Raw genomic sequence first — 10,902 nt, forward strand, 5'->3', positions numbered from 1 at the left:
GTATCTGCTACACATTATTTTGGTTGCCAGAACTGACCTGTGCAATTATTTGTTGTACCATACATCACGTTTCTACAAAATGGCCATCCTGTAACATTTTGACTAGCAAACAGTACATGGTTAAGGCATTTAGGATAAATTACTTTTGGTTCAGGACCAAAGGGGAATAGAGAGAGCTTGAAATCAATATGGGAGGCTTAATCGGAAGACTCAGAAACCATTGCAAAACAAATGCAGTTTGAAGGCCCAGATTCATTTTGGCTGTTGCAGACTGCTGGAGTGATGTGAGCGAGCTGTCCCCTAGTCTCTTCATCATTCTGGATGTCACTTAGTTGCCATATGTTATCTGCTTTACTTTCCCCAGTCACTCTACACTTCACCATTCATTTGAGTTAGAACTGTAACAAAATGCCAGCAGAGTGAATCATTTGGAGACAAGTGCATGTTATTCTTTATTCAGCTGCTGCCCGCCTGGTCATGCATTCAGATGGCCAGATCTAAAGTGACAGAACCTTGTATTCCCCATTACAGCACTGAACTAGCCAAGTGCAGGGAACAAGGAGGGGATATTCATGGTATTACCAGGGGAACAAGGGAGGAAAAAAGGTTCCTGATCTTTAAAACAGATCTCTCCACACACTGATACTTGGAATGAAGTGATTGGCATAGTTTTAATATGTCACACGTAAAATTCATGATGGTGTTAATGAGCTGGTTCTGAGTCTTTGTCAAAACATATCTTAAGGACAACTTAAGTGGTGTTTGAGGCATCAGACTTCACTTTTGGTAAAATCTGTTTGAACTTCTTGAGGTAATGAACCTAATGAAGCTTCCCTGAAGGCTAGTACTATTTCTCCTTTGCTCCTAACATGTATTTATTTACTGCTTCATTCATGGCAGGCTTAGATGACAAATTCTCAGAAATGGCCTCTAAAAAATACTTTGTCTAAAAGTTTTCACAGATTAGAGAGAAAAAAAGCCCCAAATTGCAAAGGAATGTGAAAATTCTCTCCATTCCTCCACTACCTCACCTTGTTACTGTTAATGAAAATGTTTTTACCCCATTACTTGTTATAGTCAAGATATTTTCAATGTTTTTGGCTTCCTTCAAATACTTGAACATCGAATACATGACCCAAGATGCACATTGTGAAATAAAGGAGTATTGATGAACTCAGACCACTACAACTCCACAGCCTAAAGACAGGGTGGTCAATCCCCAACTGATGGCAGAGAGCTCCTGAAGCTTCTCAAGAGCTCAGTTGCTGCAGGTGGGGATGGTTTGATGGAAGAACTGTACCCACAGGGAGGTCAGCAGGACCACTTGCCATACACACAGCACGCTGCAATGAGTTTTGGAACTCCATAAATACATGCGTCATTTTAGGCTGATTTACTCCAGCTGTGGGGCCATCCACAAATTGGAACAGGGATCTAGTACTGAACTCAACAGATGCTCCATCAACATCCATGGAACCACAACTAGTGATCCCCCAAAATCCACACTCAGCTGCCCCAGGGGAGGCTGCAGGCACTGACCCTTATTAGCACAGAGCTAAGTGATGCCTGAGCCTCCTTAGGGACCCAAACCCGGACAGTCCCAGGGAGCTCTGGTGGGTGGGTGCCTTGCAGCACACCTTGTGCTCATATTAAAGCATTTAGCTTTTTTTAGACCTGTCATAATCCAAGTTAGCAAGGAAAAACATGGAAATGCAATAATTAAGTTGATCTTTTTAATTTCTTTCTGGAAAAAAATGTCCACGTAGAAAAAATAAATGGCCTCTCTGACAATGCTTGGGAGGTATGTATTCCACATATTGGAGAGCTATATCTGGTTTCTGTTAACTTCATGATCATGGGCTGTCTGAACATACCTACACAGGAATAATTGCTCTAGTGCTCTTCCAGCATATATGGGGACAAGGATCCAAACCAGCTGCCCTGTGCTGCATCATGGCATTTATCTCCTCACTTCCTCTGAAGATGCATAGCTGTAGAAGTATTTGATGGAAACAAATTAATACTGTTAATTACAATTAACAATCTTAATTAATTAATTAATTAATTATTCACCTCACTGCCTCAGTGCTAAACCTGAATGGTGAATGTCAGATGTCAGTTTTTGGGAATTACTATTTCCTCAATGGTTAGAACAGATCTTGTGTGATCTCGTGACTCTCTTGGTAAATAAATTTTTTTGCTATTTTTTTCAGTCTTTCAGACATGCACAAGTATTATATTAAAAACTGTCAATGATTTATTTGTGATTTTCTCTCCTGATTGACCCTAAAGCTGACTCTTCAGGGCTGCTTTAAAGAGAAAAGCTGCTGTGGTTGGGTCCCCGTGTGCCCCATCAGCCTCACCGGCCATGGCTGGTCTCACAGGGGGTGCAGCAGCTCCTTTCAAGCTCAGGACTGGGCTCCCATCCTTGTCAGAGCCCTGTCCACGTGCCCCTGGCCCCAGCTCGGAGGAATCTGTCTTGTTGCTGTGGACAGGCCTGGAGAGCATTGGACTTGATCTGTGGATTGACTTCCCAGCTTGAGCTTGGACCTGCGGCACCACCATGACCCTTCCTGGTGATCTGGACTCCTGGTTGATCCCAGTTCCCTCCACAGACCTCTGTTGCTCACCTCAGCCTGTGTGTTACTATGCGTGGCTCCTTTAGGCAGCAGCTGTCCCCTGCTGCTCCCTGGCAGCCTATTCCTCAACCTTTTCTAGCTTCCAGACAGAAAACACAGCTTGATATGATGGATTTTTTTTTAATACACTTAAACATAACAACATACTGTGTGTTTTAAGTCACAAAGCCTTTGCTTTGAGCCCATTGACACAGCTGTAACAGGACTATTTATACCCCCTAGCTGTCCAAAACTTATTTTTCTTTTAAGAGCTTGCCTAGTTTTTCCTGAGCAGACTCACCCTATGCACCATATCATCTGTACAAAAACTCTGCAGTTACAGCCTCTTACTGACAGCATTCCACTGTCTGTGGAATTTTTTGAACTGGAAAAGAGAGGTTCTCAATGTCCCAGTTTCTGGCTAGGACACCTGGACAGGTCTCCCTTCTGCCACTCTCACACACATCCTATTAGGAGATGAGAGGCAGCAAAGCTGCATACGAGGGGTTTTCAGCTCCAGTTTACTCTGTGCCTCAATCATTCCAGCTTCTTCAACACCATGAGTGAAGCTGGACTGAAACTTCAGCACAGGCCTGAAGTTTCAGCTGCCTTCAAGAGGGATAGTCAGTGCAGAGTTCTGTGTTTTCCCAAATTGGACTCCAACTGATTAAAAGGCACTTTTGAAAAGCCAGTCATGGTGAATGATGTTCTGCAATGGAAGATGTTTAAAAAGATAATTTAAAAAATAATTGCTATAATGAAAATTGAATATGTCTAAAAATGACCAAAATTATCACAGCTGTCTTCCATGACTTTAAGTTTCTTCTTTTCCTAAAAGCCAAGATATTAAAGGGTTTCCAGCTTTACGACATAGTGCTGCATTTTGAGATTTGTGGACAGACTGAGTGATCTTCAGCCAGGATCTGAACCCAGGGCCTCCCATCCTGGTTTCTCTTCATTACTGCTACATTACATTTTCTACAAAGTCAATTTTTTCCAGTGCTGCATGGCCCTTTCTGAAACAGCACCCTTCCAGCAGCAGCAATGCACAAGGACAAGTAAATTGCCATGTCACATGAGGGCATGGCCCAGCATTATGTAAAGGGTCCATGAGTTATTAGTTTTATGTCCGTTTTGGCATTGGCTCAAATGGAATGTGGAGAAGACTAGATCAGGAGTGAAGAATGAATTGCCTTCATCAATATTCAACTACTGCTTTTAGCTTCATTATGACCTACTCTTGTGAAGAGCTGAGCAGAGGCAAAGCCAGTGGCTGTGTCCACTGTGCTGTGACTTATGGGGCTCTGATGAATGGGCCTGGAAGATCCTTTTGGTGACACACAAGGTCTCTGCTCTGAGCCAAGGTGCCTCAAGGAGAGCCGGAAACAAACCTAACTTGTTCTCAGTGAATAGCACACTCACTGTCATGGTGAGAGCAAACAGGGGATTAATTTTGCTGAGTTTGGGGCACACAAGAGCAATGCAAGTAAAGCAGTATTTCAGACTGGAAAATAAGATAAACATTTTTAGATGAAACAAGACTTTATAAATTAAATGTTGAGTTTATAAATCTCTTTCAAGCAAAACAATCTGACATAAGCGCAAGCCTTAACTATTAGATTTTAAATATTAGTATAATTTGAGGGTTAAAATTTAGTATAAATTTGAGGGTTAAATATTGGTATAATTTGATTCTACTCTTGAAACTGACTATTGCATTAGTTTTACTATCAGTGAATACACATCGTAAAGAAGATGTAGATTAACTACAGCAGAACTGCATTAATTTTCAACCATTCAGATTCAGGTTTTATTACTTTTCCCACAGATCAAGACCATTATATGACAAAAGGGAAGTATGAAACAAAGTGTTCCATTAAGAATCTTTTATATAACATACTGCTCTCTGCGCAATCACAAAACTATGTACTTATTTTTCAAATTGTGGTCAGAGTAGAGGTGATACAGAAGTAATCCCAATATTTAGACCTAAAAAGCTGGGGCATACTGACTGGAGAGTAGGAGCTGGCTGTCTGTGAAAGAATGTCAGTTAATGAATTCAGAAATGCTGAGAAGTGTGCTCTAATTTGCTTAAATCCCTTAAAAACATAGCTGACATCAATGAGATGGCTTCTAGCAAATATTCCGCATGTTAAATGTATGGTTCTGCATAGGATAAATCTGTACTTTCCATATGACTGTGTGTGACGGGAAATTTAAATTGTACCCCTTTATATATTTTACATAAACAACACTTGCCCCTACACCAGATTAAAATGATGGCTTCAGAAGGAAAGCAGAGACAAAGACACTCGTTACAATGATGATCAGTGTTTGCACCTTTTCTAAACACTAACAAAATATTTTTGAAAGGACAAGTAAGTCAGTTTCAGAAATATCAGTGCTGAGAACTTACTCTTTTTCAGAATTACTGCTTTTTAAAAATTTTGCCTAAGGAGGCTTCCTGAGAAATCTATATTATTTATTAACACTGGAGGATTTACTTAAAAGTAATCCAAACATAAGAAGACTCCATCATCTTTCCAGTTTCCTGTCCTGTTTCAGTGACAGCTGTCAACTGCCATGAAGCAGCCATGTTTAGTTTTAAGTTGGCAAAATATATCTGTTAAGAAGATACAACATCTGCCAGGTCTGAGATATAGTTTGTGTAAGACTGAAGAAAAGCAATTACTTGAATTCAAGTATATATTCAGAATAAAGATGCGGTGAACTGCTCTGAATTTCTGGATATTTTGCTGCAGAGGACTCCAATAGAAATGGGCATTCAGGGCACAGTCCCTTCATTTCAGTTAAGGAAGGACTTATTATTATCTCTAAAGGGGATGAAAATGATTTATGTTGAAAGTAGATCTTTGGTGTCTGATAAAGGAATCGAAAACTTAAGGTCAGTAGCAGAAAATTTCTCTTTGTTCCCTCCACTGTCTTAGGAAACTGTACTGAACTGGCTTTTCACATTGTGGGCAAGCCTGCACAGCCAGTGGCACTGGAGGTGGCTTTCCACAGCCAGGGCCTGTAAGGAACATAAGTGGCAGCAGTAAAACTTTTCTAAGGCAGTTCCTACAAAAGTGTCATCTTCAATACTGAACATCTCAACAGAAGGCATTGGCAACACTGAAATAGATGGGTTTATAAAACTGAGATTTAGAGATGAGCTATCTTCACTTCAATACATTAGCTGCATGTTATTGTAAAAAGGTTTTCGTGGTGTTTTTTTTAAATCTTACTAAAATGCATAGTCCACATTTTTCTAACATGCTGTTGTGGGGAGATGGCACTTAGCTCTCCTAAAAGTCAAGCATGACTTTGCAGAACAGAACAATGTTAACAATTAAAAGCAGTGATTATGAAGAAGAGTTTAAGGATATTTCAAAACATGGACTCTCTGTGGTATGTATTTTTATCCTGGTTTAACATCTCAAGTAATAAAAGAATCATACTAAGGTAACACACGTAATCTGAAACCCACGGCAAGCAGTTCTATTTTAACTCAGCAATTCACACTGCACTGAGGATGAATTCAGGAAAATAATTATCCAAGGAGAAATACGGATTTAATTGTTATTGCTGTTATGTTGCTAAAATAAAACAGCTGTGAACACACACTCAGACAAAGCCATGGCTGAACAAATATTTTTATTAAACATCTCTGCGGTGGAGATGAGTCCAGCTCCCCAAGAGCAGAGCAGGCTGCTTCCCGGACCACCCATTGCTCCCGAGGTGAAACATCCTATCCAGCTGTTGGGGCTAGGGGAATGGGATCAGACATGCACAGCATGGCAGGCATGGAGCAGCTCCTGTTGGCTCACAGACACATCAGACTGCAACGCCTGGAGCTTCACATGCCAGGAATCAGGTCACAGTCTTTTATCAAATCGTGCCTGTGAACACCAGTGATGACATCCATGGGACTTCTTGGAAGGCACGTCCCCAAAACTGACAAGGACCCCTCAGCCCAGGGCACAGCAGACTCCAACACTGAGGTCAGCCGGTTACAAGAGCAGAGGGGGAAAGCAGGCACAGAGGGAGGTCAGAGGTACATCAGGAGCAGTCAGGAAAATAAACTGGCCACAGGCATATAGTAAATAAACTGGGTCTGAGCTGGGAATGAAATCCAGAAGTCCTGATTCCTTGTCTCTGCTCTGTTGCCCCAGTCCTAATCAGATCCTCCCTCAAAATGACTTTCTAACATAGACAGTTCAGGAGAATGAAACATTTCTGCTATCTACAAACCAAATGTAGCAAAAGATATATAAAGGTTTCCTTCAAACAGTCACTCCACCATTTCTGTTAGGGCCTCAAAGACTTTGTTAATAAATACTGCCCTTTTCCTCCACATTGGTCGTCAGAATTTCTGAGCTTGCAGAATTTATCCTTCATCTACTTATGAACTGGTGTCAGGATATTTTCAAGAATTATTCAAATTTAAAATCTAGGTAACGTTCTACAGTTCTGACATCCACCACTCCGTGTTTCCTAGGGTTATTGATGGTTTGTTGGGCTTATCAGATGAGTTGTAAAACAAAAACATTTTCATGCACATTTATAAATACCCAATACTGAATGAGATTTATATCGATTTTCTATTTCACTAAAATAATAATATCTCGGAATAAAATCTCAGATGGAAAATAGATTAGGATAGTATGATAGTTCATATGAATGAAATTTTCTACATAAAAAAGCTACACAATCTAAGAGAGTACATAAGGAGACTGAAATTTGTGCAACTGCTTCTACTCTTTAATTGTAAACATGCACTGTTTACCAAGGAATGTACAGAGTGGTTTTTTTCAGACAGATTATTTGCAAACCAATTAAGCAGCCGGTCTTATCTAAGAATTCAAAGTAACAAGCAAAAAAAAAAGCAGATTTAGGATGGGCATGGGATTACTGAAGTCAAGCCATTGCAAAATGTATTGATCAGTTTGCCTAATAAGCCATCAGGCACTGAATATGAGTGCTAAGTTTTAATTTAAGGTTTTAGCAGCCACTCGGAACTTGGAGCCCATGGGCCAGGTCTTCAGTGGTGCAGATCAGAGCAGTTTTCCTGTAACCCACAATTACACAAGTGGAACCGGTGTAAATATTTCAGAGTCACAGAATATTCAGAGCTGGAAGGGATCGCACAGGGATGACATGATCAAAGAATTATGGAATGATTTATGTTGGAAGGGGCCTTTAAAGCTCATCTCGTTCCACCCCCTGCCATGGGCAGGGACACCTTCCGCTGTCCCAGGCTGCTCCAAGCCCCAATGTCCAACCTGGCCTTGGACACTGTCAGGGATCCAGGGGCAGCCACAGCTGCTCTGGGCACCCTGTGCCAGGGTCTCACCAACCTGTGCTGTCAAGAACTTCTTCCCAATATCTCATCTAAGTCTATACTCTGTCAGTAGGAACCCATCCCCCATGTCACAGGATCACAGAATATTCTGAGTTGGAAGGGACCCACAAGGATCAGCAGGTCCAGCTCTGAAGTGAATGGCCCATACAGGGTCCAAACCCACAGCCCTCGTGTTATCAACACCACGCTCCAACCAGCTGAGCTGATGTCCCGCCACCACATGCTTTTCCTTGGAAACAATCCCTCTCCATCCTTCTCCGTGTGATCATCCAGCCCAGCTCCTGTCCCAGCAATCCCAGCCGGGGCATCCCTGGAGCAGGATCCAAACAGTCCTGGAGCTCCGGCAGGCTCAGGGCCGTGCCCATGCCCCGGGGAGCCCGGCTGTGGGGGCCCGGGGCCCTGCCAGCACGGTTATTGTGCCTCAGCCGTGGAGGGGCTGAGGAGAAACGCCCCGCTAGGTGAGGGTGAGGAAAGCCTTCCTCCCAGGGGCCTTCGCAGCCACGTGTTAATATCTCTTAAGTTTCATTGTTCTGTCGGTTTGTTAAAGTCTATGTCACCCTGTTCAGCCTCCGCTCACCCTATACGGACCCCTCCTAGAATGTCCTCCCTTCCCCCGAACCCCCCAGGCTCTGTCTTGCCGCAGTGTCCCACCCCTGTTACCCTGCTGGCTCTCCCCGGTTCCTATTTCCCCCTCTGCACCACTCTTCCCCATCCCTATTAGACCTCCACCCCCAGATCCGCCCTTTTTGTCTCGTTTATAACCGTGTGCCCTGAGCCTCTTCTTCTTTCTCTTCCCTGATTCTGTTCGGAGCTGTTCTCGTCCGTGAACTTCTGTTCTGTGTCCCTGGACCCCCTCGCCGTTCCTGCCCGCGTTCCTCAATAAACAGCCTTGGCATATCCCGAGGAGAACCCGTGCCTTGGCCGCCTGTCAGTGCCGTTGCAGGCGTGCCCTCACAGTCCCGCGCTCCCGGCCTCAGAGCCGCGAGTGGCTCTGCAGGAGCCCGCGGCCGGCCGCTGTCACACGCGGGCGGTGCCGGCTCCTCTGGGGAAGAGCCTTTCCCTCATGTCCAGCCCGCTCCCGGCGGCGCTCGCTCGGGGCGCCCGGCCCGCGCTCCCCTGGGCCGCCGCTGCCCTCTCGTGGCGCGGCCCGAGCTCGGCCCGCAGGGCCCGGTCACGGAGCGCGGCCTACAGCACATCCAGCGGCACGGCTTTGCCTCCGGGGTGGAAAGAACTAACAGCAAATGCCCCGCAGGCCTTTATCAGCGTCTATGCCATGTCTCTGGAGGACCTTTGAAATGATCGCAGCACTCTCGAGGCCGGTCGATCCAAACTGTAACAGAATGTAAACCTGTTCAACAAACTCAGGTATGGGAGCAGCAAAATCGTGTCCTGAGAAAAGTCGTTACTGATTAAATAGGTCTGGAAATACATGCAAGGCCAGGAGCAGTGTTGTTCTGTATTGACTGCTGCTGTTCACCAAGCCATCAGTGCTGATCTAATTAATTTCCAGTCTGTTCGTGTGGGCTACACTTACAGGCTCTTTCAGCATCCTATTATCTAGAGCAGAGCAAGAGACTGAAACCCAATTTGGTTTCCTCCGAACACTTAATTTTAAAAAGATGCACTTGAGATTCCTATTTGGAAGAAATACATATACACCTAAATTTTTTTGTCCTTTCCTAGGGGAGTATGATCACATAATTTACAACAGAGAAGTCGTCCAAGGATGCCAGCTGTTTTCTATTTTCATTATTCAACAATGACAAACAGCTGTTTTAGCATGAACATTTTACCTGTGAATATACTTTTTTTTCAGAATGTGACAATAAAAACATTCACTGTAGCAGTTACTTTCATGATGCAAAATACTTGTTAATACCACTAACACATTTATTGCCGTTTCAAATACTTGCCAGGTAATTAACTGTGGTGTGTGATTACGATCATGGTTCTGTGGAATTCACTGAGAAGCCTAAATTCATTTGAACAAATATGATCTGGGAAGTAATTTTCAAATAGAGTAGGCAGAGACTTCTTGAACAGCCTAAAGTTTAATGGAAGAGTAAACAGGGGCTCTAATCAATAAAGTCACAGCTCACCGTCACTTGGCAAATATTCCCCATGCAGGCAAAACACAAAAGTCAGGGAGAGGGATTTTCTACAACCCTTTTCTGAAACAGAATTAAACGGGACTTTATAACTGGACCCGGGTCAGGTCAGATCTAAGAGTACAGTGCCTAAAGGAGACACAGAGATTTGCAAGCTCCAATGTACAGTTTATAGAAATGTCAGTCCTATGGAATAAAACTTGCCTCAAGTGAAAACTTGAGGGATTTATAAAATTTACACAGGCAAAGGTGGCCTTCTAATATCCAGAACCAAAGCAATGACGTTACATGTGAGGATATTTTCACATGGCCTGGTCAGAGAGCCGCCTGCCAAGGAAGAGTAATCTGTAGTCAATGTTTCCCTATACAGAGATTACACACACGCAAAAATCCATAATACTGAGAAGAACAGAGCCTTGTGACACTGGCCTCAGCTAATCTGGGAGCTACAGATCACATCAGATATGCACACCGTATTTATTTCTTCCTATAATTTCAGACACTTTGCTCAGTTCGACTGCTGGAAATGGCAAACTGACAGTAGTGCCAATGATTAGTGCCTTGATTAGAAAGAGGCTTCAAACAAGTAGTTCCATTCATGCTGTTGATTTTAGCAAAACTAGGCTGAATTCTCTTTAAATGTGGAAAACTACCTGAGAATCAACCAACTAATGTGTCAGCTAGAAAGGACCACCTTACAGAAGGAATTAGAAAAGCAAGGCTTTTCTCAGGATATGGAGCTCAGGGGTGTATAGGAAATACAGTCAGGAATTCATGGAAGGAAGGTCCTGCTAACTCCATCAAATAGGGGTCA

Source organism: Chamaea fasciata, unplaced genomic scaffold (genome assembly GCF_029207755.1).
Source record: "Chamaea fasciata isolate MVZ Bird 193981 ecotype frontalis unplaced genomic scaffold, bChaFas1.0.hap1 SCAF_12, whole genome shotgun sequence".
Classification (NCBI taxonomy): Eukaryota; Metazoa; Chordata; class Aves; order Passeriformes; family Sylviidae; genus Chamaea; species Chamaea fasciata.